This window comes from Amblyomma mixtum, chromosome 6 (assembly GCF_055824585.1).
Source record: "Amblyomma mixtum isolate Tamu chromosome 6, ASM5582458v1, whole genome shotgun sequence".
In the NCBI taxonomy this organism is placed as follows: Eukaryota; Metazoa; Arthropoda; class Arachnida; order Ixodida; family Ixodidae; genus Amblyomma; species Amblyomma mixtum.
In genome coordinates this window covers 35,914,164-35,920,138 of record NC_143017.1, presented here as the reverse complement: position 1 = coordinate 35,920,138, position 5,975 = coordinate 35,914,164, and positions in this window count along the sequence as shown.

Here is a 5,975-nt window from a genome sequence, read left to right as displayed (position 1 = left end):
TTCCAGACATCTAAAGAAAATCACATGGCTGAGGAAGAGGGAAAAAAACACTTTATAAGATAAGTTATAAAACGTATATGTTATAAAAATATCTTATAAAGATAAACGTATCTTATAAACTTTAACAGACGATCTGGGAAGAAAACTGCTATGAAACGGGCTTTAATAATGCCGGAAATCTGTGATTCTTGGCGAGGAGTGCTCATGTTGGTGACCGGCATCACCTTCAGGTGTTACCCTGTTTACCAGTGAACACCACTGACCCAGCATCGCGGTATGACTGCTTAGTTGTGTTCTGCATGAAGTATCTTTCAAAAGAATAATAAACACAAGTCTCCAAGAAGTTATTCGATTACTTAAAAATAATTTTATTTTCGCCATTTATATCATAAGTTATAAATTCATTACCGCCTTCTGGTTGCACGTTTCGCATGCGTTCGCATGTTAATTACACACATCGGATGTGTAATAACTTTTATTTCGTATTTATAAGCATTCAGGACAGGTAAACTGTCGCAAAATAAGCATTCGGGACAGGTAAATGTTAAACACATGATTATTAAACGGAAGTAATGCAATAAAAAAACAAAAAAGAAGACAGCATATTTCTTGTAGAGTTCTCGATGCAGCAGAGATGAAATTCGGCATCAAGAGCCGCAGGTAGAAAAAGAAGTGTCTAAGACCTAAACATTACCTTTTCACTGTCCTTTTAAGGGAAGAACGAAAGTCCGAAGCAGCAATATTTTTATTCCGATTCACTTTTACAACAAAAAATTATTTTAGCAGAGACACAATCCTAATGAATAAACGAATGAATTTATTAAATATTTCTATCGATATTATTACGCTGCGTTAACGTCTTAGTCACTATACAGTACCAAACAGACATAACACTCATAACAAGGATGTGCAACAGTACAACTGAGAATAAATAAGTTTCAAATATTTCCGAGCACTTAAATTTATTCACTCAGCTCTGAGGAAGTACGTGTTCCAGGAAACAAGCTCAAACATGCCAAGCACGACACGAGAATAAATAAACTAACGCTGCGATCCTTTCCTGCCTGCCGTGTGATAAGAGACCCATCTTGGAAGAGGATACCACCGCCTGCCTGAAGGACATCGAAACGTGAACGTCATTGGTTCCCCTTTTAAATATTTCATGCAGGAAAACAAAATATATTTCCCAGAACGTTCCAATTTTCGATGGGAGCAAAGGGACAATGGTCTGTTCTGAGCAGGCGACACCGAATTTAGTTTATTTTGCGCAAAAGCGCCGCTTTCGAGATTTATCTAAAGGAATGAAACCACAGGAGCTGTCAAAGCGAAGCGTCTCGCCAAGATACATAAGGTTTCGTTTATTGGGTTTTAACGTCCCAAAGCAACTCAGGCTATGAGGGACGCCGCAGTGAAGGGCTCCGGAAATTTCGACCACCTGGGGGTTCTTTAACGTGCACTGACATCGCACAGCATACAGGCCTCTAGAATTTCGCCTCCATCGAAATTAGGCCAAGATACATATAACCCACGCGAACGAGCATATATATATATATATATATATATATATATATATATATATATATATATATATATATATATATATATATATATATATATATATATATATATATATATATAGCGAAGTATACGCTTCGTTAAAGGAAACATATTTATTAAACTCGACGTTTCGATCGGAAGACCGATCTTCTTCAGGAGTGATTTTACATTGTGAATGCATCTCCTTTTATAGGGGCGGGCACAGAACAGGTAAGTGGGAAACACAAAGCACATAGCAGAAAAATACGCATAAAAAATTATTAGAGGCAGTGCGACCCACACACACATACACCAAAAAAAAAAAAGAGTGCGAGGAACAGGTACTCAGTCAGAAAATACAACGTCCAGATGCGGCCTCTGCTTTGTTAAGCACCACAGGCTTGCTTATTGACAGTCGTGTCCAGCTGGGAGGTGCTCGACAGGTGCGTGGCCGTGCAACAACTTTCGTAGAAAAATGCGAAAACTTGTTCCTTCTCCTGGCCGCGAGAGCAAAAAAATAAAACATGACCCTCCAACAGAGGGAGCAGACAACAGAAAAAAAAGAAAAAGAAGGAAAATGAACAGAGCAAGGAAGAAACCTCGAAAAAAAAAGTGAAATAGGTAAAAGAAAACCTTTAAAGTAGTGCTTTTTCTTCGCACCCAGCTATAGTGCACCCACCCCTGGTTGAGGGGAAGTATTGGAAGGAATGTAAAAAAAGAAAAAAATTATAAGAAAAAAAATGTGAGCTTACATAGTAAAATTGACAGTCGTGTCCCAGCTGGACACGACTGTCAATAAGCAAGCCTGTGGTGCTTAGTTCCTCGCACTCTTTTTTTTTGGTGTATGTGTGTGTGGGTCGCACTGCCTCTAATAATTTTTTATGCGTATTTTTCTGCTATGTGCTTTGCGTTTCGCAGTTGCCTGTTCTGTGCCCGCCCCTATAAAAGGGGATGCATTCACAATGTAAAATCACTCCTGAAGAAGATCGGTCTTCTGATCGAAACGTCGAGTTTAATAAATATGGTTCCTTTAACGAAGCGTATACCTCCCTATATATTCTTATAAGCAGTCTAGTACTTCACGCTTTCGCAACCTATATATATATATATATATATATATATATATATATATATATATATATATAGGCAGATTTCAACGCTTAATTATTTTACAACACGCTCATATTTTTCTCCAGTCGCCGTTCATGGCTGGGCTTCTGAGTCCGCCGGCGTCGGTGGGGAAGGGGAAGCTTAAAGGTGCACTGAAGAGGAATCTGAACTTGTCTTTTTGCCGCGGTAACTCGATCTACACGTTTCTAGCATTCTTAGAAACTGCGACTTATTGCCCTGTATGGCCGATTTCCGAAATTAAATCTAATTAATGGCCGGCTCCCGCCATTTTTTTTTAATTCTGCCTCGTACGGTGCGCGGAGGCGACGAACGCGTGGAGTGCCTTTCACCCAGTCCCGTGGCGGCTTGCCGCTCTCCCATCGGCGGAGTAATACGTAGTAGTCCGTAGTAGCGAATAGTCCGCGCGTATTTTTATTTCTGCGGGCTTATTTTGCGGCTATATTATCTGCGAATGAAACTATTTATTCATGGAAACCTAAAAAACAAAATAAAGCGAAATCAATGCCTCCACGGAGCTGGCTGAAAGAAACTTCACACGTTGGTCGACTCCGCCCATCGTACGAGGCGGAATTAAAAAAAAAAGGGCGGGAGCCGGACGTTAATTCGATTTAATTAGAAAAATCGGCCATACAGGGCAATAAGTTGCAGTTTCTAAGAATTCTAGGAACGTGTAGATCGAGTTCCCGCGGCAAAAAGACAAGTTCAGAATCATCTTCAGTGCACCTTTAAGAAAGGCAAGAAGGGCAACGACAGGGTGCTGAGACAGGATGAGGAAAGTTACGAGAAAATACCTTTGCACGTGAAGCCGTTGGTTGCAAGTATATCTCTAACGCGTCTAGGCGTCGAGGCCGACGCACTACGCCTCTTTCAACACCAGGCATGAATGTCAGATAGTGCCTGCATGTAGAGCAGCTCGAATCAGAACACTGCGGGTAGACAACTAACTTTTGTTCCTCATAGTACGTGCCGCCTTCCGCCTTAAGTCTTCCGACTTGATATTCTTCGCACTGAAGCATTCGCATGATCCCAAAACTCAAAAACCATTCCCTTCAAGCAGCGTCCTATAGTGTCCAAGCGCACCGACGGTAAAGCAAGAAAGCCTTCCATGACGACAGCGCAACGAACGGGACAAGAAGTACACAGGCAGGGACACAACACAGCGCTGTGTTCTGTCCCTGCCTGTGTACTTCTTGTCCCGTTCGTTGCGCTGTCGTCATGAACATCGGAACCAACTCGCCCAGCAACTTACCTTGTTAAGAAAGCCTTCACTAAGAAATGATAGGCAACAAACTCTCTAGGCCAGCGTCCTCCAAACGGAGAAAATGACGCACAACGAAATAAAAATAACCAACCAACAGCGATTGAAATGGTTTGGAATAACAAGCTGGGGCTTCATGCCGGACAACCGGACTACGTAACGACAACAGCTACTCCCGTTGCAGGTACAGCAGAAGCTACCTGCTTTATTTGAGCTGGTAGTGGAGCCGTAGAGCACTATAGTGTACAAACTCTAGCAGGCAGCGCCACGAACGAAAGTCGCAACATGGCCATCCCGACCAGTTTATCGGGCTCGCGCGGCAGTTCTAAGCAAATTCGGTGAGCGGTTGGTGCGGACCCCGGTGCCGACGCCTATGCCACATGTCCGCCTCCAGAACTCGCCGTACAAACGTTTCACGTTTGTCCTGGTTTTTAATGAAGTTCGTTGAGTCGGAATGCACGGAATGTTCTATCCTCAGTGAGAGAGTGGTGAACGCGAAAGAAAGATGAAAAAATCTCGTGGCAGCACCAGGTGGCACTTCCTTTCTTCCCACCATCTTTGGTTCCCGTTACTGACTTTTAATTGATTTTCATCAGCCATAGGCGCCGTTATAGAGTCGCTGCCACTCAACTTGCGCAATGCTCCGTTGTGTTCGGCTGCTTTTGCAACTGCATATCCTCAACTTTTGTTCTTTCGCAGATATCCGTCCCAAAGGAACAAGATATAAAAAAAGACTCCGAAAAGAGTTCTTAAGGTGCCGAAGCGTCGGCAGCCGTGTTCCTTCTATTTTCGTATTTTTGCATTTAGCGGCTTGAAGAGCGACCCTCTGCTTGAAGCTTTCGCCTCGCGTGATGCGTTTCAATTTTTTATTCTTTCAGCTGACGCTTTGTCTTCAATACTAGGTGCGTCATATAGAGCGCGGCTCAATCAATCAGCTTCAGAGGTGTCTACCGCCGTCTCTAGTCCTCACAATTTCGAGCCTACCACGCGGCGAGCGCGGTCGAGCTTGAAGAAGTGCGAGGCAGGAAACGACGAAGCCGCACTCATTCATCACGCACGTACGATCGACCATGAAACCGAAGTCGAAGCCAATACCGCAGCGGAAACAACAAAAACGCGTCAAGACCGCGGATGCGGTCACGCGTGGGGCTGCGCGGCTTCAAATAATTCCGGCACTGCGAACTCGGCAACTTTGCCAAGACTGCGTAAAAAAGCGTGCTCACGCCGCTACCTTTTTATGCGCCGTGGTGTCCTTGCGTTTTAAAAGTAGAAAAATCGAGCCCCTAGTGCAAGCCAGCACGTAGTGAAAAGCAAATACTAAATGTAAAGCGGGTACCAAATTTTGTTTAGCCCTTAACGTCATTTCATTTATGGTCCAAAGCCTGGATTTCTCCGTTATAAAGCACAACTTCTCACAAGTCTATGACCGCTTGAGAGGAAATATGCTAAGATGCTAATAATGGCTTTTGGCGAGGACCTCGAGATTGTGCAGTGGAACTGCCGAAATATGTGCCATAATAAGACCCCCCTCCACCAGTATCTCCTCACCCGCCCCTCCCTGCCCCATTTTCTCCTTCTCCAGGAGACTCGGACGGCCCGCACTGTCCCAGGCTACCGCGCCTACGATGCCACTACGTCCACACCATTTGCGTCTATTTATGTACGCAGCGACGTGCTCGTGGAGCCACTTGACATCCCCTCCACCCTCCTAAAATATTTAGTTGGCGTGATCTATTACCACCCTTCTTTCCGCGTCTCACTCACCCTTTTGTCTTTCTACAACCCCCCTGTCACCTCCTCTTTATTCTCCGCCATGGTCAAGTTCCTTCACTCTCGTCCTTCTAACTCCCATCTCCTCTTTGGTGGTGAATTCAGTGCCCCTCATACACTCTGGGGCTACCCTCAAACCCGGCCGCCTGCTCCACTGTCTGGTCCAGGAACGCCACCTCACCCTTCTTAGTACTCCTGGCTCCCCTACTCGAGCGGGCCCTGCCTCACAGCGCCCCACGACACCTGACCTCACTTTCTCTCGGGGTTCACTTTCCTTTCA